Consider the following 24,615-nt stretch of genomic DNA (forward strand, 5'->3'; position numbering starts at 1 on the left):
GAAATCCTTCAGAAAAATCAAAGAGAGGAGCCAAATAAACACCTTTCATCCAGCAAGATCAAAAACTGCTCTTAGAAAACTGGCAAGGTATGCAACAGGCAAACAAAGTTTCTGTGTCAGTAAAGAAGGATCTTCACTTATAGCCTCAATTTTACACTTTCTTAGTGTACCAATTTCTATAAAACATGACCTCTCAAAGAATCAGTTTAACTAAGGGTTTAATAAATCATTCTGTGCAACTATATACCGGCTGCATCATTGGACTCAAACTGAATGGTCCATGTGTTGCCACTGATGTGAGCCATTTGCCTGTTGTCCTTCAGGAGTATTATATGACCTTCAACAAGCAATCCAAATATGAAAAAGTAATAGGAACCTAACTCACTAACTGTGACAGACAAAGCAATTGTTTAAGGCCACAAGTGCTATTTTCAGGATTCCAACTTTGTCTGTTTTCTGAATCTAGTCAAACACAGATATAAGTATTTGAAATAAAACTTTCATTTGTACTATAAAGAGATTACTAAAGTTCTGCCCTTATTCTCTGAACAATAGCATATTAATTGCACAATAATGATATTGCAGTAAGTATTATTTAGTCATTTAGAGATGTCTTTCAGCATCCAGTTATCACAGATTTATCTAGGAGAGGTAGATTTAAAATTCGAAATAATATCTGTGATATCTATTCCATGCATTCTATGTTCTATTCAAATATTAACACCTGTTCTTTCCCTAGCAAATATGCCAGTGTTTGTTTAGCCCCATAGCCTGTGAGGAGCAAGGGTATGGATAAGCCTTTCCCATTCAGTTATGAGACAGAAACAAACATCACTGCAACACTCACTGATGAACTTAGGTTAGAGGGATCTATCCTGGATTAAGATGGACTTCAGAGCATAGTCTCCTAAGAACACCACGTCCTTAATTTCCAACCATGCTTTGCCTTCAACAATTCCTTGTCATGAACCCTTCGAGTGGGCACCAAACCAGGTAGCACTCTGAACCCTAAAGATGAGGGTCCTCTGGGTCCCTCCTCATTCAGAAATTTTGGATGATTGCCCTGCTAATATGAGGTAGCTCAGGACTGGCCAGTGCAAACAGGAGGACAGCCAAACTGCACGCTCCAGATTGGCCTGTGCAGGCAAGAGAACAGCAATCATCTAGGCTCGGGAATGGCCTGAGAAGGCTTGAGGACAGCCTTTCTCAAACTTTACTTGATTTCTGAGGCCACTGTAACTTATATTCTTTGTGATGTGCCTTCTTATATGTCCACAATTCTCAGGAGGGATGCTGCATAAGCGTTTCTTGTTACAAGTCACTTTTGCCAAGTACATTCACTGTCCCTTTAAGGGGCAGTCATCTATTTAATGTTTCTTGAACAATTTCCTTAATGATCAAATAGCAAGACATGTGGAGAAATAGCAGTGAGCCTCAGCCCAGACTTGACACTATGACCACATACCACAGGTTTCACATCCTCCAGTGCCTGGAACACCCTTAAGTGTAGTCCAAAGAATAGTGATACCCTACCGCAACTGATTTCACAGCCTCCATAGCCTTGGACTCCCTTCACTGTCCCCCAACTGGATTTTACACCTTAAACTAACAGGGGAAGCAGTTGGCCAGCAGAGACTCGAGGGATTTTGTGACTCCAGGGCTCCATATACAGAATCGGCACAAGTTCAGGTGTCCAAAACCCTATGAAGACGAGAGATTCAAAAAAAAAAAAAAAAAAAACCTGATCTCATGTTACAGAAAAGTTACAGAAACCCAAAGCTCTTATAAAGCATTCATCCAATAACAGGACCCTGGACCCTCTGAAGGATCTAAAGAGAACATAAAATGGACAGTTACACTTCCTCTGAGGTTTCCTGAGTTCACGAGTAATCCTCTAACCAGGGATACCAGACAATCTGTTTTACAGCCTTCCACTAGAAAATGAGTGGCCTCATCTGCTGTGCCCATGCATAGACAGGTGAAAAGAAGCCAGCCTATGTCCACTGGGTGAAGAACCTATGGATTTTCACCAGTTGGATGCCTGAATGCCTGTAATATCTTCCAAACACGGTACTGGAGATGCCATTAAAAAGTTCAAAGAAGATCACACAGTGCCTGGGGCATCTTCTGCCTACTCTTCTGCTGGCCAACATGACAGGAAATTTCTCCAAACATTCAAGGTTCCTTACACCCTTCCCGATCTAGCCAAGGATATCTGGGATCTCCTAATTCTCCCCAAAATGCTCAGGGTCTTTCCTTATCCAGCCAAGAGGTAATGGAACTATCCAAATTTTTCCAATACTCTATGGGACATTGAAAATCTGCACAGGCATCTCAAAGACTACTCACTTGTGCTGACAGTAAAATCATAATGCCTGCTCTTCCAGAAGGCTTTCCAAAAGGTTATCCATTACACTACATGACTCTCTTCTTTCCAATTTTCTTCCAAAGCATTTTGGAGAAGAACCCTCTGGTCAAGAGGACCTACAACAGGAGTGTAAGTCACATAAAGGGGGCTCTAAACCTTTTCCCCCAAGGGTAATGTCAGTGATTTGTCCCAAAAGTATCATGTCCCACATCCTTTCCCTAGCAGAGTTGAAAATGTTTGCCAGCTGCCAAAACAGGGCAGAGAGCAAAGTCTTCTCAGAAAGACATCCAAAGATGTTTCTCTTTCCCCCCAAAGTGTCCTATGCAATCTGTTCCTACTAGAGTTATTTTGAGACCTGACCCTCCTGACCAAGGGAATTTCAGTCATTCTCCATGAAACCAAGAGGCCTTTCAAAGTCCTCTACCAATAAGAAATGTGCTCACATCATCTATTTCAGTCCAAAAGGAAATACATGCAATCACAATGTCCCAAGTGAGCCTCACACCTCTAATAAATGCTCAAGGAAAGAGAAAAATGTCCACACCTACACCAGGAGCTCAAGGATATTTGCCATTCCAAGAATAGTATCTTGTGAGTTCCATACATACTCAAGACGTGGTAGAAAATCCTGAGTCTTCCAAAAGGCCTTTCGCTTCTGCACATACAGGAAGTGAACTAGAACCATCAGCATCTTCCACAGGCAGTCTGAGACCTTCTCAATCTTTCAAAGGGCGACTTAGAGTGGACACCATACCAGTTAACACTCTGAACTCTAAAGAAGAGGGTCCTCAGCATCCCTCCAAATTCAGAAAATTTGAGCTGCCCCAAACTTTATAGGAGACTATTAGATCTTCCCTATCACCTCAGGAGGATCAGCCTTCTTCCCCAACTAAACAAGATACTATAGATTCTTACCCCCCTACACAAAAGCCTGTTGGTCCTTCTTCATGCCAGCATAAGTCTCTAGAAATTTTCAAATGCCAAAAATCCTCTGGGTTCTAATTCATATTCAAAAGGCCCCATGGAAGCTGTTTTGCCCATCAAGCTGTCTATGACACCTGAAAATTCTATACAGAAGTTGTTATCCACTTTTCCATCTGAAGAAAAGTTTCTTGGAACTTCCACTAGTACACAAGGAGGTCAAGAAATTCGACTACCTGCCCATGGGGATTTTATACCTTATACACCTATCCATGATGCTCTAAGGAGATGCCACTTTCATTAGTAGACAGGGAGGTAGTGAAATTTCACTACCTGCCTATGAGGCTCTTAGATCTTTTACACTTGTCCATGATGCTCTAGAAGAAACCATATCTACACAGGTATCTCTAGGGCCTTCCCCTCATTTTAAAGCCAAGGTTAAGACTTGCACACTTACAAAAGACATATTAAGACCTTCCCCATCTGTGCAGAAGGTCATAGGATTTGTGATATTTGAACAAGGTGCTTTACAATTATCTCCATCTACCCAAGAGTGTTTCTTTTCCATGCCTTCTCTGGTAGGAAGTAGTAGACATTTTCCCTCTACCAAAATAATACAGTCATCCAGTTTATAGAAGAAGAAAAAAAAACAGGTTAAGATTTGATCTTTCTAACAAAGGAGACTACAGAACATTTTCTAAAAAAAAAAAAAAAAAGGGGGGGGGAGACATGAAACATCCCCTGATGCCAAAGAAACATCAAAAGCTACAATTTCTCCTCAGGTGAGTCTCACATCTTCAGTCTACCAAAGGGCATGTTGGACAATCCATATTTCCCCAAAAAGGCTCAAGATTATCTAACCAAAAGGCTCTTATGTGTTTACTATCTGGCCCAGGAAATTTCTTCATCTTTCTCAAATGATGCAGAACATTTTGACCATGCTTAAGGTAATTTGTCATTTTGCAAATCAGACTTCAGGACTACACAATCTCCTTTGTTAAATCAAGGGCCTGAGGGAAAGTCCACATCTAAAAAAATCATCTAGAACTTGTCTTTAGCCCAAACACACCAGAAAATTTTCATATCTTCTAAAGTATCTAAAAACGCTTCTGACTAAAACATTATTGTTGTAGGATATTTACCATCTGCTCTAGGATATGTGAGACCATCATTATTTAACCATGGGCATCTAGAAACTTTGTCACCTATGCAAAGGTGTTTTGGTTTTTCAGGATTTTTCCCAGTATATCTGGGTGCCCATGGAACTACAGAACTTTGTCATCTGGCCAAGGTGTTTAGAAAAATATTCCATCTTCAAAAAGTTATTCAGGACATTCACTCCACCTTCCAGGAGATCTGGATCTTTCCTCATCAGCACAATGAGTTTCAGGACATGGAATCTCAACTCATGAGTTTTCAGGAATTTTGATGTCCTTGCAAAGGCCTGTGGATTGTTCTACAACTACCCAGAGTACAGCTGCTACTTCACCAAGTACTCAAGAGAATTTATTACCATTGTTATCTCTCCAAAGTAAACTCAGAACCTGCCAACCTGCCCAAGAGATGGTAGGAACTTTGCCACTTAGACCAGGATCCCTGCCAATTTCCCCTTCAGCCATTGTAGCTCCTGGACCCAAACAGGTGGCTTCAGAGCCTGTGAGCCTTTCACCATTGTATCATAATATGCCATCAAATTTTCCCCACATTTATGGAGTTCTAGATTTATCTCAGTATGACTCAGATTCTCCCCTAAATGTAATGTCACTCACCCAATGGCAACAGGGAACACCCTCATCCTCAGAATGAAGTGTAGCACTTTTGTCTTCTGTTCAATGGAGTGTGGGAATATCCTTAACTGCAAAACAGACTCCAGAACTCACCACATCTAAACAGGGAACTCTCATTCTCTTTCTTGACCAGGTGATATGGCAACTTCCTCATCTTCTAAGGTTTATAAAGGACATTTGCCATCTGTGGATGTGGATATGTGGACATATTTATATCCTCAGAAATCTCCAGGACATTTGAAAAATGTCTCTGTTTTTCCAAAAAACATGCTCTCTGGCTAGGATCCTGTAGCAATTTCCTTACCTGCTATTGCTACTGAGGCTTTGGTATCATCATCATCATCATCATCATCATCATGCCAAGGGCATCAAGGTTCTTTGCTATCTACCTAGGATGGTGGAAAAGACTCACTTACTGCACCAAATGCTCAGAAAATTTACTCATTTTCTTCCCAGGCCTTAGAAACTTTGGTAAATATCCAAGGACCACTGCCCACTTACACACCTTCTAAACAGACTCTGCATTCTTCACCATCTACACTAGGTATTTCCATTTGCAAAGAACTCTTCAAATGTCATCACTGGCACAAGGGACCCTAGAGTCTTTTATATCATCCCAAAAGGAAGGGACAAAATACAAATAAGAAAAAGACATTCTGAGACAGTCTATATACCACAGGGGACTGTAGAACCATCAAGACGTAAAACAGGGCCTTTAGGATCTACTCAAGGTGCTCATAGGATGGCTCAAATATTTCCAACTAATAAAGGGGCTGAGAAATATTCTTTATCTCTTAGAAGGACTATGGGACTACCCAAATCTGAAACTAGGACTCTAAAATTTCACCATCTGAACCAGGACCTGTGAAAAATTTCAGTTCTTTTCAGAAGGCTTATACATTTTCTCTATCTATGCAAGATACCCGATAACATCCACCATCTGAAACAGAGGCTATGATATCTTCTCCCTCTACCCAGGGAACTAAGGAAACATTGTTATCTTCCAAAGGGAATGTGAAACCTTCATCATCTGCACCACCATCATCTCCTCACACTACAACAGGAAATCTAACAATTGTCAGTTGTAAAAAAAAAACCTCTAGAACAATCTGTACTGTCCAGGGGACTTATGGTTTTTTAGTTATACCACAGGGAATTTAGAGCGTTCAGCATCTTTCCAGAAGAAGCTAGGGCACTCATCATACATAGTAGAATATCTGTATACCTTGCCATGTTTCCAAGGAACTACAGATCCTTTGCCTCCTACAGGGGTTATGCTAACTCCCAAATTTGAAAATAGGAAGTCAGAAAAATTTCCATCTGAAAAAAGATCTTCTTCATCCACCAGGACATAAAAACAAACAAACAAACACACACACACACACACACACACACACACACACACACACACACACACACACACACACACACAAACCCCAAAAACCAAAAAATCTCAACAACATTGTCATATTCCCAAGTGAAAGTGAAATCCTCAACTTCTCTATGATGTTCTCAGAAACTTCCACAAACTAGCAAACTATATCAGGCAATTCAATAACTGTGAGATGTAAGAAAACAACTCTAGAACACTTGATACCTGTCCAAGAAACTATGGGTGCTTTGCCATCTTTCCCAGGGTTTTTTAGAACATTCGGCATCTTTCCAAAAGAAGTTAGGGAACTCAACACACATGGTAAAATCTCAGGAAAACTCACCATCTGTTCAAGGGACTACAGGCCTTTTGCCACATCCTTCAAGTCATACAGGACATTCACAATATGACCAATGATCTCAGGAGTCTTATTTTGTAGTCCCAAGGATCTAGCACATTTGCTATCTACCAAACTTAGCATATATGTTGAGGCTTCTATAGGCCTTTCACCATATACTCAACAGTCTTTTGATCAGTCATCATCGTCCCAAGAGATTCTGGGAATATCAGATTCTGCCCAGTGTACTCATAAACATTTGTCTTCATTCTCAGGTTCTTGGGGAATGTCTTCATGTATGCTAAGGGCAACAGAAACATTGCAACATGTCCCAAAGCCCCATGGCCAGTTCTCACCAACACAAGCTAGTCGAGCCCCTCCATATCTATGTGGACACTTGTCACAACTTCCCTATATCCATAAGCAACTCTTGAGCTGAATGTATCTGCACAAATTTCTTCATTACACTCATCATCTACTCAGGTGTCTGGACAATCTTACCTGAATTCAGAATCCATGTAGGGACATCCCATAGCTGCCCAGGGAGGGAAGAAATTTTCCCATGTAGCCCGGAGACTCTAGGTTACAAAGAAAGTGATAAGCAGGAACAAGGACATTTCCAGTCTGTTCAAGTACTTCTGGGAATTTTTGACCTGCAGAAGGAAGGTTAGGATCTTTTTCATCTGCACAAAGGGTTCTGGGAACTTCTCTATCTGCCTAAGGGTCTCTGTACACACCCAAACAAGAACCATTAGGTACTCTGTCTTCTCTACCAAATTCGTTCAAACATCCATCTAATTACTAGAGGGCTCTCACATTTTCTCCATCTGCTCAACTTACAATGCTCATCATGTTAGCCACAGACTAATGAATATGTTCTCTCTAGCCAGGAAAATCAGGAGAAGTTTTTGTATTTCCCAAGTTATCTAGAACACTACCTATCTGCACCAGGTGGTCAGGGATATCCACTATCTATCACTGTAAATGTAGAACATTTGCTAACTTCTTAAGGGTAAAAGAAAAATTGCACAGTTGCAATTGGAAATTTGCATGTGCAAAGTTCTGTGTCATCCATCCAAAGGTATCCAGAACCTTCGACTTATTCAACAGGTATATTGGGATTGGGACAATGTAAACACAAAGAGACTACCATGGGCCCTTTGCCTAGAGTGAAAGAGGATGTCAGATCTTCTAAATCTGTTTTGCTTACTCTAGGAAGTTTGCCATCATCACCTCAAGAACCTGGCAGACATTCATTTTTTTACTCAAGGAGGTGTAGAAATATTCCCATCTGTTCCAGGGAATCAAGTATATTTGCAATCAATCCAGGGGGCCTGACACATTCCATCTTAACCCAGGCAATGACACATCACTCAGGACCTGCTGAAGGGGCTCTACTGCATTCAGCTTTTTCTCCAGCAGAATCAGAAGCAAATGAATATTCTCCATCTTTCTGAGGGACTTCAGACAGCTCCAGATGTGCTGGACTGCATCTGAATCTTACTATATCACTACATGTGCCACCATCATCTTTGAGGTCTGAGCAAGGAACTGTGGGATTCTTGTCTAACGCAAGAAAGAAGTCTGAAAGTGACTAAAACTAAAGACATGATTCTAGGGTCTTCCTTGTATTCTCAGGGCACTGAGGGGGCATTGTTTATCTGCACAAGCCACAGTAGGAAAGTACATATCTGTAAAGCAGACTGTGGGAACTTTGCCTCCCACCCCAAGACGATTGGGGTCTATGCAAAATACTCAAGTGCTACCAGAATCTATGTCAATTGATCAAAGGCCTCTGGAAATTTCTTCATCTTCACAAGGAACTGTAGGTTCTTCATCTTCCCAAGAGGTTTTTGGACATTTCTGTTCTGCCTAAGGGTCTCCTAAACTGCCCACATCTAAACAGTGGACTGCACAAAATGTTTCATAAGCTCAAGATAGTTTGAATGCTCCAACTTCTTTGCAGACAGTTATGAATTTTCGCCAACTGTCCAAAATTTTGCACAAAAATCCCCAGCTTTCCTAAGGGAAACTGGACATTTCCTACCTTTCCAGGAATCTCAAGAATACTTTTGTCCTTAACCATCAGATGTAGGACATTGCCCACCTCTACTGGGTTCTCAGGAGCATCTTGTACCTCCTACAGTGGTTCTAGAAGCTTTTCCATCTTTTCAAAAGCCCCCCAAAATTTCCAGGGCAAAAGAGGGAACTTTATGCATATAAAGTTATTTTTTCTTCAACCAAAGAAATCTAGAAAATTCAACAGGTTTCACAGGGATATTGTCACAATATAAAGAATCACAGAGTATTTTAGGACATTTTCAAAGAGTGAGAGAAGATGTAACATCTTCTCAGACTACTTCATCAGCTCTAGGAACTTTGCCACCATGACCTCCAAAACTTAATAGACAATAACATTGTACCAAGGAGATGCAGAGACCTTCCCATTTGGCCAAGGGAATCCAGTACCTTTGTAATCTGCCCAGGGACCTCTGAAACTTTCTATCTCAGCATAGGCAATGATGAATACATCACAATGTTCTGAATGTTCTCATAATCCTCTGGGTCTTTTTTCCACTTAACAAGTGACTCCAGCATCTTCTGATTATTCTCATGAAAGTTTGAGTCCCTTTCTCTCTGCAAAGAGGACCTTGTATCTGTCCACATGTCCACAAAGGTATATACAACAATCTACAACTTTCCAAAATCTCTCAAATCCTTCTTTACATAAACAATGTATAGGAACTCAGTCCACATCTACACACTACACAGTAGCAGACTCACCATATTCCTCAGTGTGTCAGTGATATACCCACCCTACTCAAAATATTGCAAGGATTTTGAGATCTGACCAAGAATCTCTGAGTATTTTGGCAACTGCACAAGGCTCTGTAGAACCTTTGCCATCTTCCTAGGGGACTCTAGAATATTCCTCATTTGCATCAGGTGCACAAAAAAAATTCAACAGCTATCTCAGGATATGTGATATACAATGACTCACTTCTGGCACTTGCAATTTTTGCCCAACTTATTTCATTACTTTCTTCCCTAATCCTTTTGATTCCTTTCCTTACACAGAAGAACCTTTAGATCTCTCTAAACCTACAGAGGGGCCTTTGACTTCATACCAGGGACCAAATGAGTATTTGAATACTCCACAAAGGGTACAAAAAACAGATCCAACTGCTTCAGATATGTCAGGTTCTTCCAAAGGATCCATGGCAATTTCTTTATCTGGACAGGGAACCCTAGGATCTCTATCATCTACCCTAGAGCTTTTGACAATGTCCCTATCTGTTCACGTGAATCCAGGACCTTTGTTATCTGTTCAAAAAGCTGGAGGCCCTTGCCTGTCCTTTAGAGGAGAATATGAAAGGTTGCACCTGTACAAAACACAAGCCAGGAATAGCAAATATTACACCAGGAGCTTTGGAATTTTCAGCATCTACCATAGTGCATCTAGGATCACCTTTATCTGTCCAATTATATTTGAGAGTGTCACAACCTGTCGTATTGAGTCAGAGACCTTCCCTGTCTTGTCATGGTGTAGTAGGAACATCAACATCTGCCCAACGGCCTTCAGAAACTTCCTTGTTATCCCAAGAGTCTCCAGGACCTTGTTAGAAAAATGCGGCTTTAGGATATTCACCATCTGATCCTAAGATCTTGGACTTTCTAATTCTGCGAAGGAAAAACTAGAAACAATGCCAAGTATGCAAAACCGTGAGGAAATACCATCTGTCACCCAAGAGATCATAGAATCTTTGTCAGCCACATAAAATTCTCCCAGATTACCAGTTTCTTCAACACTTAGTCCAGAGTTGGAAGAATCTCTGCCATGTAACCAATCTGTTTCTAAGAGTTCAGAATCTGTGGCAGGGTCTCTAGAATCTTTGCTATCTGTTCCAGGGTCTCTGTGTCTTATGAAACACAATGTAGATGGGCTGAGCCCTTTAGTATCTGATCAAGGGATCCTTGGAACACCAACATTAGCCCAGGAATATCTAGAACTTTCTCAACTAGCTAAGGGGATTCTAGAACCTATGCCATCTAGAAAAGACACTGTGGGTTCTTTCTTTTTCAACAGAATTTCCCAGACTGTCACTTTGTACAGACAGGGACTTAATTCCAACCCCTTCTCATGAAGATGGCCAGATAGTTACTCTTATCAGAGGAAGAGCCCGAGTACTTCCAATTCTAACCAAAGACATTGAAACATGTCTCATTTTCAGAAGGAGATATCAGATACTGCCTCTCAGAACTTGATGTTTTAAAATGCATCTCTTCTGCCAAAGGTAGCCTCACATCTTCCAAGTATGCTGAAAGGAATCCAGTCCTACCTCTACTCCTCCAAGAAGCATCTCCCCCTTTTAATCTTCACAATTGAGTTTCACATCTAGCATTCCTTATAAGAAAGATCTCAGTTATTCTCCTCATCCAAGGGGTTGTCCCAAAAATCCTATACTGCAAAAAATAAGACTAATGTTTTCCTCTGTAGATCAAGCAGGCCTGAAACCTGTCCTCTAAAAAGATGCTAGGTGGAAACACTACCACTATTCCAAAATGCTGGTAAGATCTTGCACTTCTAAGAAAAAAAGTTGCAAATCTTAAAACTGTGACTACCATAACCCTCACTACTTCTGATACTGCTAAAGGAGCCTTTGGATGCTCACCATCTCATGAGGAGGGCCTCAGAAGTCCTCCACCATACCAAGGTGAATACAGACCATCCAAATCTATTTTATCTTATCAGAAAAAGACCGTTCTGAACAATGGGACAGTCAAGCTTCCCATTCAGAACATGAGAGTGGCAAACCATGATCCATGCCTAGAGAAAAGTGCACATAAACCACTCTATTCCTCATGAAGAGAGCCTCAGACATTTCATGTCTCCTCATGAGATTCTCTGAAATGCTACTTTTAATAGGAGGAGAGAGAGTAGTGCCTCTAATACCCAAATAGCCCTGTAAACTTCTCCTGCAGAACAAGAAGGCATTGAGTTATCTCCAGATGGAGAAGGTCCCCATAGAGTTGTCAAATTCTTGTCATCACCCCAAGAGGATATCAACCACCCTGTTTTTACTAAGTAGTGCTCAAAACATGTTTCTACTGCCAAAGAGAGAGAAACACATAACTTCCATTAATACAAAAATGGGAGCCCACAGCATTGGCTATTTTCCTAGTGGGATTCATACATCCATGAATTCCAAATGGAGGTGCCACTTCATTCCCTGTTATGCAAAGTAATTACATGTAACATCTCAAACACAGGACATGATACTTGCTCTCTCTTGCCCAGGGAGAAAACAATCATTACAATGTGAATTTGGGTGTCCCTTTGTGACCCTTCTGTCCTAGGAGGCCACAAATATATACATCATATCAAAATCAATTTCAAAAGGATCACGGAGCAAAAGGGGAGCTGTAGTTCTTTCTTCTCCCCTAAAAGGGAAAGTCAGACCATATCAGTCTGAGCATTGTGAACTCAGACTTTTCAGTTCTCACCAAAGGGACATTGGCTATGTGTCCTCTTTCAGTAAGGCTCAGAATGCTTTAGCCTGAAAGAGGCAGGCTCTCAAATGCCCAATCTAAAAAAAATGTGCTTCACAGATGCTTTCTATGAAGAAAGAGATATCATAAATGCTCTAGGAAGCTTATGACTTAATCCTCACTCCCGAATTACTCCTTTGACCCAAGGACACACCAGAACTTTACAGCTTGCCAAATGGATCCTGTAAGGCAGTCCTTCTCAAGAGGGTGGCCAGTGCCCTTCTCTCTTTTACCCTGGCATTTTCAGTTCTTTTTTTGACCCACAGGGTGCCCTGTTTTTCCCTTTCTTTGCCCCTTATGAGCAACATGAGTTTAGAACTTTTACTTCTCATCAACCATCTCTACATCTTACAATTTCTACTCCTAGCTTCTTCAGATGCACATTGAAACATCACATATGTCCTTTGGACTAAAAGTACAAACAAACCTCCCTTCTGATTGAGAGTATCTAACAATTTGTAGCCATAAGCTATATAATTTCCAGCTCATGTAGAATAGTATGTAGAATAGTATGTGCTTCTTCTGATCATTGAGGACCTAGACTAACTAGATCTGATGTAATCCATGACAAATCGATTTCCTTGATATACGGTGCATTGAGTGCTCCTTTTTCTGATCCTCTGACCTCATTACCTCAGTCCAAGGATCTGGACCCATTTGCTTCAATGGCTGGAGTCTAAGAGTAGCCAGCAATTTCATAAACCCAGGACATATACTTATATGTTGTCCAGTAGAAACAAGTAAGCCTTGCCATGTTCAGAAGTAGGCAGCTGATTTACCAGGAGAAATAACTGGGAAGTTCCTCCTAGCATACTGACGATTGATTATGCTGTTGCATGGCCTGCATGATATTCATATTCTGGGTTCCCAGGAAGCCTCGATAATGAAATATTCCAAATATTCCTCCCAAAATTGACCTTTTATCTTGAAAAGATACAAGAGTGTTTGATATTTCTGCTTTCCCAAATGTGGTATGAGACTTTCTACCTCTAATGGATGCTATTTTTAATAGGTTATTTGTGGATAAATCAACATTTTCCTCCTTTCAAAGGGTCCTCCAAATTGTGTTTCTTTGAGAGAACCCTAAGATGTATTCCCCTATGCTTGAAGTGGGGTGTAATGCACTCTCCATGACTCAAGGATATGTGAGGTGCAATTGCTCTAAACCAGTAATCCAAATACAGATATTTTTCTCTATTAATTTTTAGACTTACAGCTTAAGAACCACAGATCATCCAAAATACTGTATACCAAAGGGTCTTCTGATCTGCCCATGCTGAAATAGGTATTCTCAGATTTTACCCAATTCCCTAAGTGACCTTAAACTAAGCTGTCTAGAACCAATGTGCTGGAGCTGCAAAAATGGCTCAGCAGTTAAGAGCACAGAATGCTTTTCCATAGGTCCTGAGTTGAAAACCCAGAAAACACATGGTGGCTCACAACAATCTAAAATGGGACCTGATGCCACCTTATGGTGTGTTTGAAGGCAGTGACAGTACAAACATATACATGAAATTGAATATATGTGCCTCACAACTTCCTTCAATAACCTAACAGTGGTTCAGACATACCCATTCTACATTAAATATGTTAGAAACTCACCAGTGTTGAAGGCTGCATTGACTCATGAGAACCAAAATTTTCAGACATTCTTTAATTGCCCTCAGAATTATCACTTCAGAACAAAGGTGTCATATAGGTCCTCAATGAATGAAGATATCCGGAGACATATGACATGAGAAGCAAGACTTCAGACTTCAACAACATCTTAATTTGGCCACAAATATGGCTCTTTAATATCACCATGCAATAGCATTGATGAATTCACAATGGGGCTTCAGATGTACCCCACCAGAACCGGGATAATTTATATTTCAAGCATAAATAGCAACTCCGTCAAGTCACACAACCTTAGAAGTAAAGTATCCCATGATTTCAAGGGGGCTGACCCCCAGTTGGATTATCTTTTGAAGAAGGCCTTAGCCTTACTTCCTCTAAACATAGTAGTCCCTGACATTAAGGATATGACAAAGGGGTCTGCTGACCTTGAATAAAAACACTTTGTTCTTTCTCTGTCTGCACTGGAGGGGTCTGAGGCATGTCCCTCTGATGAAGAAAGTATAGAACTGACATTTGAGAGTAAGGAGTGTGTCTCATACATTCAAGTACAGATCTGGTGTGCTTAAAACTAAACCGTTGGTACCAAGAATTCACAGGAGTTTCACTCTTTGTTCATGGCTTACTCAGGTCTACCATTGAACTAATATAGACCAGAGATTCTCTCTCAGAAATTATTGTTTAGGGGATACACCTTTCAATACCAATAAACTCAGAGAAGTCTGGTTTCAAGTCCCATGGCCAATGAATAAAAACTTCAGCCTAGATCCAAGGTCATCTCTCTTTAAGTTGCTCATCATAAAGGTAATTGTCGTCAACACCCATACTTGTGTGGCCTATTGTAAGTATAAATAGGGAACAGATCCAGGAACTTTGAGCAGTCTTGTCAGAACAAACCCCAGAGTGCTGTCAACTGTGCAGTAGAGTCCTCAGGGATAAGAATTTTCTAGAGTTCTCTGAAAATGTGGATTTAAGGAGTGCCTGGTCCAACCTCCTCTACAGAAGGTAAACAGTTATACTCCCCTACTGTCCAACAGGATCAAGGGGCTTACTTGATTCCACAGTTATGGTGTTTCCCTTCCTGTGATGATTGAGGTCTTAAAAATCACCCCTTTGAGTCAATGGGCTCTCATAAAAAATAATTTCTGTTCGGGAACCCATGGGTTATTTTACCTCTGACAAGGAGCATTTTTCTCCCTCTGGTCACATTTCAGATAAATCAAGTCGAGGAGGCCAAACCTGGAACCTTATGCCACTTCCTTGACTTCAGTCACATGACATGGTGTGAAATCATCATTCTAACACAGTTCTGGTGGTTGAACATAATTCTTAGGAGGCAATCATGCTGAAGACAGTAGCTCAAGCTTTTCATGAATCATGGTATCAATATTTGGTGTCTTGCTAATTCTGCTAAATATATGGATACTCCAGAATGTGAAGAACCATTAGGTGTGGCAAAGGAGGACCTTATGAGTTAAGGTAAGCAATTTTTTGTACAAACTATTATGGAGATTTTCATACTCTGATCATCTCTCTTGTTACAAGGACAACACCACCTCCTTTCTCCCCAAGTAATACTTACTCCATCTGTCTTAGATTAAGGAGTCATCAGATCTTACCCTGAAGCAAAGCGAGTCTCTGATTATACCAGTTTGTCCAAAGGAGTTTTGGACATACTTTTAGGTCGAGGAATCCCACACAACTTACTGATATTATGAACTGAACCTTAAATATATATACTAATGTTTCCCAGATTTTCCCTTCAGTTCAAGGTAAACTCTAGGTTCAAAAACTTTTCAATGAAGAATCTTTGACGTAAATACTCTGACAAGGAACAAATTTACATTTTATCTTTGAATTGGGGAAATATAGACACACCCTTCAGTTTGAAAAGGTCTTAATACAAATTTTGTTGCTTAGGGAGCCTACTGAAAAGCCACTAACATGAAAACTAAAGTTGATGTTTATTTTCGCTTGTGGAAAATTTAAATCAACATCTCTTGACCATGCATATCTCAGAAAATTTACTTGTCTTAATAGAATCCTCAGGACTATTAGTCTAGGAGTTCCTAAAATTTCCAATGTTTCCTGGGTGGCCAGGCATGCTCAAATAAAGAAGGGATGTCAAGCAACTCTGAAATGATGTCCTGAGACATGACAGTAAATATATAAGCCCTAACCTAACTTCTATTTTTAAGCCTGTCACTTGAAATAGAGCAGTGCCCTCTTTGTTGGCTATGCCTGGCATGCTGCTTTACAGAGAACATAGAGCAAGAGGTTACCAAACAATTCGTAAGAAAAATGTTCTGATTGTTGGCAAACACACCTTAATTTCTCAGAACACATGTGTATTCTGAATTGTGAGTTCATTTGCACTTGATAAGCTGTTTTCGACATCTTCAAATTCCAAAGATAAACATTTGCCTGAGGGATTCTGTGATCTTTCTTATCTTATTTATCCTCCCAACATATTCTCTTTCTCAAAAATGATATTCCTATATATGGTCAAAGTAGTTTTATCCCTAACTTATCAGGAAAATTTCCAAAAGTGACTCCTTCTGTAAACAGGTACCCTAGTTCACTCTGGTGTGAAGTCCCATAGTGATATTTCAAACTGGATCAAAGTACCTGTGCCATCTGTTTCCACACAAGTCAATAGAAATGAAATAACTTCATTAATTCTGCTTAGACCTGGATAATGAATAAAGTCAAAGAAGTATCCTAGCCAGCAACAGTCCTCAAAAGCCTTTGGAAGAAGGATATGTTGCTTCCGTGTATCTCCTCAATGAACACAAACTATGAAAATAAAAAAAATAAAAAACTCTGAATAAGAATTTAAAATTGATAATCATTGCTGGAAACATACTCCACTGTATAAGGTACCAGAGACCTTTACCTTGGACAGAAGTTTATATGGCAAAGTCACAGTCTGCCTCAAGAAGTTTCTGTCCTCCTCTTGCAGTAGGGATTCAGAGATTTCCTTTCCTACATGGGGCTCATATTTTCCAATGTTAACTTACTTTTTCTCACTAAACTGAATATAATGTCACAACTCTCCTAGGACTAACAAGGCCCTAGAACCTATTAGCAAAGTGTGGCCCAAAACATGTATTATTATACCTTACATTGAATATTCCTATTCCAACCATGTAGTTTTGAGCCTTTATTTCCTTAAAAGGCTTTTAGACCATGGGAGACTTATACCACTTATTCTACATAAAAGGGCATCTAACAATCCCTGTCTTCCCAGTAGGAGTATGGGTCTATTGTCTACTTCCATTTACCAAGTGGATTTTAAACATTCAGTTTCAGCAAAAGGGGCCTTTGGAAATCAAAATCTATTGAAAGGACTCTCAGAAGTAGCTTCTGTGTAGAAGGGGAGTTTCAGACCTCCACCCTCTGTACTAGGACACTTCAGATCCACCTCTGCAATTAAAGAACCAGCATAGATTCTCTACTGGATTTGCCTCACAAATACCCCGATCAACTAAGTTTTCTTTAAACATATCCCATTTGTCCAAAATATCCACACAACACATATGTGAACAATGTCACCTCACATTTCTCCCCTTTTAGATGATAGGGCAGAAAATAGAAAACTGAAATTGTCTCCCATATCCTGTGCCTCAAAATTGGTCATCAAAATGCCCCATTCGTATCTTTTATTCACAGATGTGTGCAGCTGAAAACAGCCTTGCGGAAACATCAATTCATGCATAACTATTTATCATGTTGGGAGATTGTTGTGACCATTGCCTGGACACTCAAAGTTGTTACACAGGGTATGTATATGGGGAAAATTCTTGGAAGCTAGTGAGGAAGAGTCTGAATCGTCTTACAGTTCTCAGTGGAGCCTAGGAAATTCCCATGATGACCATAGCTGAACTGGACATTTCTAACCTGGAAAATAAGACTTGGGACCTCTACTTTAGGATCCAAGATTTTCACGATTTCCCCTCTGTTGACTCTGGTCTTAGAATGTCTCATTCTGAGAAGAGGTTCTCAGAAGTCTTCTATTCCCAAGATGCCTCTCGCACTCCTTGCTTTTTGAAGTGGCCAAGAAAATTATCCTGTGTGAGGCTCAGTGAGCTTCAGTCTTTTCCTTTCCCCAAATACGGCCTTAGATCTTGGTGATATCTACAAGGGAGAACATTAACTACCGTATTTGACCAAAGGAAGGTGACAATTTTCTTTATACTAAAAGTGAAATTAGATATGCTCTGTTGAATCCTCAAGCATTCTCTTATGACTTTGAAGTATATCAAATGTATAATCTCTAAATAAGAAAGATTCAAGCTTTTCACCTTTTATAAGGATGGGTATGTGTGTTGGAGGCCTCATATCAGCAGGTGCATTCTGTCTCTTTGTTGGGCCAGAGTTTCAGACATCTTGGGGGAACAGTTTAATTGAGACAGGGATCCTACTACAGGCATGCCTTTTTCTTTAATATCTTTCAACCTCATTAATTCAACAACAGGGGTCAGATGCTTCAGTCTATTGATTGGGTGAAAATATCTGCATCTGAATCATTAAGCTGCTATTTGGGTCATTTATTTAGGAACATTTCTTAAACTTGTTGTATGTGTGTGTGTATGATAGCTAATGAAAAGAAAATCTCTAAAAATATATACTGTATATTGTAACAGAAATATAATGTTGGTTCTAGGGCCCCGATTTGCATTCAGTTCAAGATACAGGCATTAATCAGTGTTTCTCTGTGTTTCTTATAATGATTGTGGGTAACTGAAATAAGCAAAGCTAAACCAAACCAAACCAAAAGAAACAACCGCGTCTATACATTGTCTTGTCTTCTCCTGATTCACAATTTGTTAAAGTCCATGCTCTTGGATGTAACTACAGTTTGGAATTGTCCTGCCCCTACTCTGACTCAGAATAACAGATTGCATTAGCTCAGATACCTTATTTTGTAATCTGAGTGCATGTGTGATTTAGATATTAGTTGATTGCTAAGAAAAAGCACAAACTGTGTAGGAAAGTGAATGAATGTTGCAGATGACATTCCAATATCATCCCCTTTGTAGGAGAGAATTTAAGAGAATCTTTATTCATACTAAGTGTTAGAGAAGTATATGTATATTGAGAGAGAGAGAGAGAGAGGGATTTCATCACAAAGAATAGAATATTGTTGAGCACTGATAGAAATTTTAGTACTTATATTGTATATTGCTTTTGCAGAAGACCTGCTTGCAATAAATAGCCTCTGTAGGTTTCTGAATTCAGATACTTGTAGTATGAATGCTAGGATGACTGTACTTATGAAGAAATAATGAGCAGGTGAAACAATCAGATGCAAATGTATGGAAACAAAAAATGGACAGAATCTGCTGAACCATTGGTTTAATTTGAGAAAGACTGAAGGAGGCTGAGGAGGACCAGCTGTCTCAACTACTATGGACCCAGAGTTCTCCCAAATGCTAGACAACCAAACAGGCAGCATATGCGAACTATCAGAAGGTCTCTAAAACATACACAGAAAAAAATCTGCTTGATCTCTATTCAATCAGAAATGATGCACCAAATTCTCAACAAACTAGAGACACCAAGGTGTTTAGAGATCCGGTAGGGTGGAGACTTGCCCTTGGAGACAGGGAATGGGCAGTAGATATGGGATGTGGAACAGTAGGAAGGTGGACAATGAATGAATTAATTAATAAAAAATAATAGTGCCACGTAACCAGGTCCCCTATACTCTAATTCTGCAATCGGAATCCAAGAAAACTCACATGAACCCATAAAAACATACACAAATATATATATATATATATATATATATATATATATATATATATATATGTATATATTTGAAATTTCATGATTTTGAAATTTATTTTAAAATAAAATTCACTGAAACACAGATTTTCTTTCATTCGAATCATTTACACACATTTGCTCTCCTAGTGTACCCAAAATATTGGTTATTCTTCATATAAAAGGCCAAAAATCTACTAATGTAGCTTTCATCTGGATCCACTCCAATTTTATCATTCATTAGATTGTAATCTGGATTTATTTGGACACGAATTAAATTTATATTTAACATTCACTTATTGGTGTTAGGTGGAGGTAAGGTAGAATATCAGGGTCATGTTGGTTTTCATTTCTCTACTGATATTATCATTGATTTCAATAAACAATACCCTGCTGGGGGCTAGAAAGATGGCTCAGTGGAGTTCATGTATTCTCGACAACTCCGTAAAATTCCAGGCATGTCTATTCATATCTGCAACATTGTGGGGTGGAGACAGGTAGATATCCCAATAGTGTATTGGCCAGTCAAACTAGTCAAAATGGTGAGAGGGTTTCACTCTAAGAGAGCAAGTGTTGAAGACATTCTACACATTACTTAACATATGTGTATGTGTGACATCAGACTTGGGAACAGAAACTGCACTCATATACAGACACTAATCACCCTACCATACCACCCATGAAACCTTGAGTTCCACAGATCTATAACCTATGTGTCTCTATGAAATAGGAAGATTTATACTCTCATTGTCTTGATAATCCTGTTTTCTGTCAAATGCTAGAAGCTAAACCAGTGTATTCTCAGACTCAGAATGATACGTCATAACTTTTGGACTTTCTGGAATAGCAACCAACTATCAGCAGAGACACTTTTCAATTTACCCTGGCGTACAGGTTCAGAAATTCAGTCCATTTTCATCAAGGTGGGAATATGGCAGGATCCTGGTAGGCATGTGCATTTGCAGCTGAGAGTTCTACATCTTCATCTGAAGGGTGCTAGGAAATGTGTAGCTTTCAGGCAGCTGGGCAGAGGGCATTAAAGTCCATGTTCACAATGATAAATTTCTTTCAACAAGGACAAACTTACTGCAACAAGGTTATTAGCTCCAAGTAGTGCCACTCCCTGGGCCAAGAATAGTCAAAATATCAAATGTGTTTTTGAATGTTTGTGTTTGTGTTACTTTGGGTTTTATTGCCATCATGACCACACGAGACAACAAACACAAACAAAGAGAGACAGAGAATAAGTGAGAGAGAGAGAGATACAGAGACAGAGACATAAACAGAGACAGAGACAGAGACAGTGACAGAGACAGAAACAGAGACTGAGACAGAGACAGAGACAGAGACAGAGACAGAGACAGAGTGAAGAGTCTCCAGGATCACAGTAACTCTTGAACACTTTGTAACTTATTATCAGAGGTTTAATCCATTATTATCATGACTGGAAATATGGAAGCATTCAGACAGACACAATGCTAGAGAAGGAGCTGAGAGTTTTACATCTTGATACACAGGTAGATGATGGAGACTGTGTGTCACACTGGGGACAGCTTAAGCATAGCCGATCTCAAAGTCCACAAGCACAGTATTACATTTCCTCCAACAAGGCCACATCTACTCCAACAGGGTCACACATACTTCAACAAGGCCACACCTCCTAACAGTGCCACTCCTACTGGCACTATTTGTTCAGGACCTTTAAAAGTATTCTTAAAACTGTTCAATGGACAAAAAGTAACTTTAATGAAATAAGTACAGAACGGTTGAAAAAATAAACTGGAATATGGATGTCTTGATTACTGTTCTATTGATGTGAGACATCATGACCACACCAAATTATAAGATGAAATATTTAATTGTGGTCTTAGAGTTTCAGAGGGCGACTCCAGGACATCATGGTAAACACCATGGCGACAGGCATGCACACATCTATAGAGCAGTAGCTGAGAGCTCACAAACAATACTCCAGACAACAAACACAAATAGAGAGAGACAGAGAATGAGAGAGAGAGAGAGAGGGAGAGAGAGAGAGAGAGACAGAGACAGAGACAGAGACAGAGACAGAGACAGAGACAGAGTGACAGAGACAGACAGAGGCAGAGACAGAGAGAGAGAGAATGAGGAGAGAGAAAGATTGAGAGAGAGCCTGTTTTTTTTTTGTTTGTTTGTTTTTTGTTTTTTTTGTTTTTTTTTTGATAGTTCAAAAAATAGTGACAAATATCCTTTAATAAAAATACAAATCCTAAATCTTTCTTAACATCTCACCACCTGGAAAACTAACACCTTTGAATGTTTGAGCTTCAGTGGGCCACAATTTTTCAAAGAACGAAAGCATGTAAAAGAAAATGAAATCTAGTAATAAGTGTCCATGTCACTTCGTAGTATATTTTATATCATTACTTTTCTTTTCTCAGAGGTTAGGGTTATTTGCACAAAAAGAGACTAATCAGTCATCACTATCAAATAACCCAAAGGCATCCTAACCCTGCCAGATTTCTGCTTGAATAATCACATTGGCATTATTTATTTGTACGGAAACATAGCCCTTCTCCCTGACTTAGTTAAAAGTTTGGGACCAGTTGATGTGCAATTAATTTTGTTGATAATGGGACAAAACAGAAGCCTATAGGATTGACTGTATTGTTCCTGAGAGCTGAAGATTTCACTTCCATTTAATAAAATGTTATAAATATGATTTTAACACAAGCCTAAAATTGTGAAAAAGCTTTGTTTTCATATTTTCATTATTTACAGATCATTCTATGCTATATAAATGAACATAGAGGAGGAAACCTTTTGGTGTCACTGACACACACACTTAACTGAGGTCTCCTTTGCAGAGTAAGAAGATTTATCTATTCTCTATATTTGGGGTGTTTGCTTCTGGAACCCTAATGATATAAAGTCTCAGGTCTCTAGCCTAAAACAACATTGCATTTGCATATAAGCTATGCAAAGTAACCTCTTGTATATTCTAATCATATTTATGTGTGTCTGCATAGAGAATTGTACAGGTAAGTTCAGAGGGTAGGGAAGGGTGTAGTGTGTTCTGCTACTTTACTCCCTAATTTATCCCCTTATGACAGGGTTTGTTGCTGAGCTGGTAGTGAGGCTGGCTTTCAGGAAGCCACAGATATCTTCCTGTCTCTGCCCCTCCCAAAATCCTAAGCACTGGTGTTCTAGGTGAATGTTTGAAAACACACATGGCATTGCCTCTGGGCCATATCCCCTGATCCTTCTTTATTTTAAATAATCTCTGGATTACTTTTGCCCTTAATGTAATGTGAGTGCTATAAAAGGAGATGTTATTTAGGAAATTGAAATATAAGTGGTCTGTATATGTTCAGTACAGTATTAAGAACTACATTAATTAATTCCTTGAGAACTTCATGCAATATATTTTGATGGAATTCACTTTCTAATTCTCTTGATACCTCCAGACCAAAACCAGACCCATTCCCACCTTAATCCTCCTCCCAAGATCAAGTCTCCTTTTCTCCCCTTTGATACAACCCATTCAAATCAATTGTGTTGCCCATAAACTCTTGGACATGGGGCTACCAGTAGAGCATGGCAAACCTATATCACCTTCAAAGGCCTTACCTTTGATGAATACTGTCTCTCCATCCTTCATCAACAGTCCATACATTTTTAGATGGGGATGATGGATAGTGATACCGTACCACTCAGGGATGGAAGGCAGACTGGTCTGATTTTATGCAGTAGAGACATACAGTGTCTCAATGACCTCTCTGCCTTATGAGATTTCAACTTTCTCTTCCTTGAGGGTTCCTAAGACAAAGCACCTCTACTGCTTGCCTCTTTCTGTTAGTATGCGTATATGTACAAGTGTGTCTATATTATAGATGTTTCATTTTACATCCAAGTCAACACATAGTGGGGTTTGCAATCAACTGCTGGCACTATTTCACACTAGGCAATATTCCTTGATGCAGACTTGTTGGGACTACGTAACAGACAGAAACTGGGGATAGCTAGAAATCATCACATTTGGTTGTAGTATAGGTGAAATTTACACTTTTGACCTACATTTCTGGGTCCACCCTATGGTTTTAAGATGCAGGGATGGGGGATCAAGACCCTTAACTTGCATTGCAATTTCCTTCTTCTTGAACTCACATTTATAAAAGCTCCTGGAGGTGCTGATGCTGTTAACCTGGACATTTTCCTTTTGGAACTGCTAGACAGAGATACCATTAAAGAGACAGATAGTTCCTATCACTTTGTGTAACACAAAGAATGCTGTGGTGAAATGGGTTTGAAATGTCTGTCCTGGGACTTTGATGAAGGTTTTGGTCTGAAGTACAATGCTCAAAGGTAGAACAATATACACAATCTGAAATGTGATTGGACCCTGAGGGCTTTAATCTATGAGTTAATTGATTGATGGGTGTGCATGGAAGGGGTGAGAAACTTGTAAAGGAACTTGGTCATTTGGGACATGTCTTGGAAGTTATTTATTATCTTTGGTCGCTTCCTGTGTTGATGCTTACTGGCTGCTAATAAGTTGGACAACTGTGTTCCTTCATGCCCCTTTCATATTCTTGTGACCATGGACCTGTTTTCCTTGTTGCTAGGCATCTTGTAACAGTGATGAAAATGATTTACATGAATGTTTCTCACTAGAGATACTGACTTGTCTGGTCCAGGTTAACCATGGTTTAATTCTTTAAGCTTTTTCTAGAAATTTCATGCTAACATTAAACCCAAAGTTACCAAGCAGTTGTACCTGGAAGATTCTGGCAGTGTATCTGTTGTCTTAGAAATAAAGAACTTTGCTGCTTCCCACACTGGTCCTTCCTCTGCATTCACTACTGTATTTTAATAGATTGCAATATCATATGAAGTATCAGAAAATGAGGGAAAAATG

This window comes from Mus musculus, chromosome Y (assembly GCF_000001635.26).
Source record: "Mus musculus strain C57BL/6J chromosome Y, GRCm38.p6 C57BL/6J".
Classification (NCBI taxonomy): domain Eukaryota; kingdom Metazoa; phylum Chordata; class Mammalia; order Rodentia; family Muridae; genus Mus; species Mus musculus.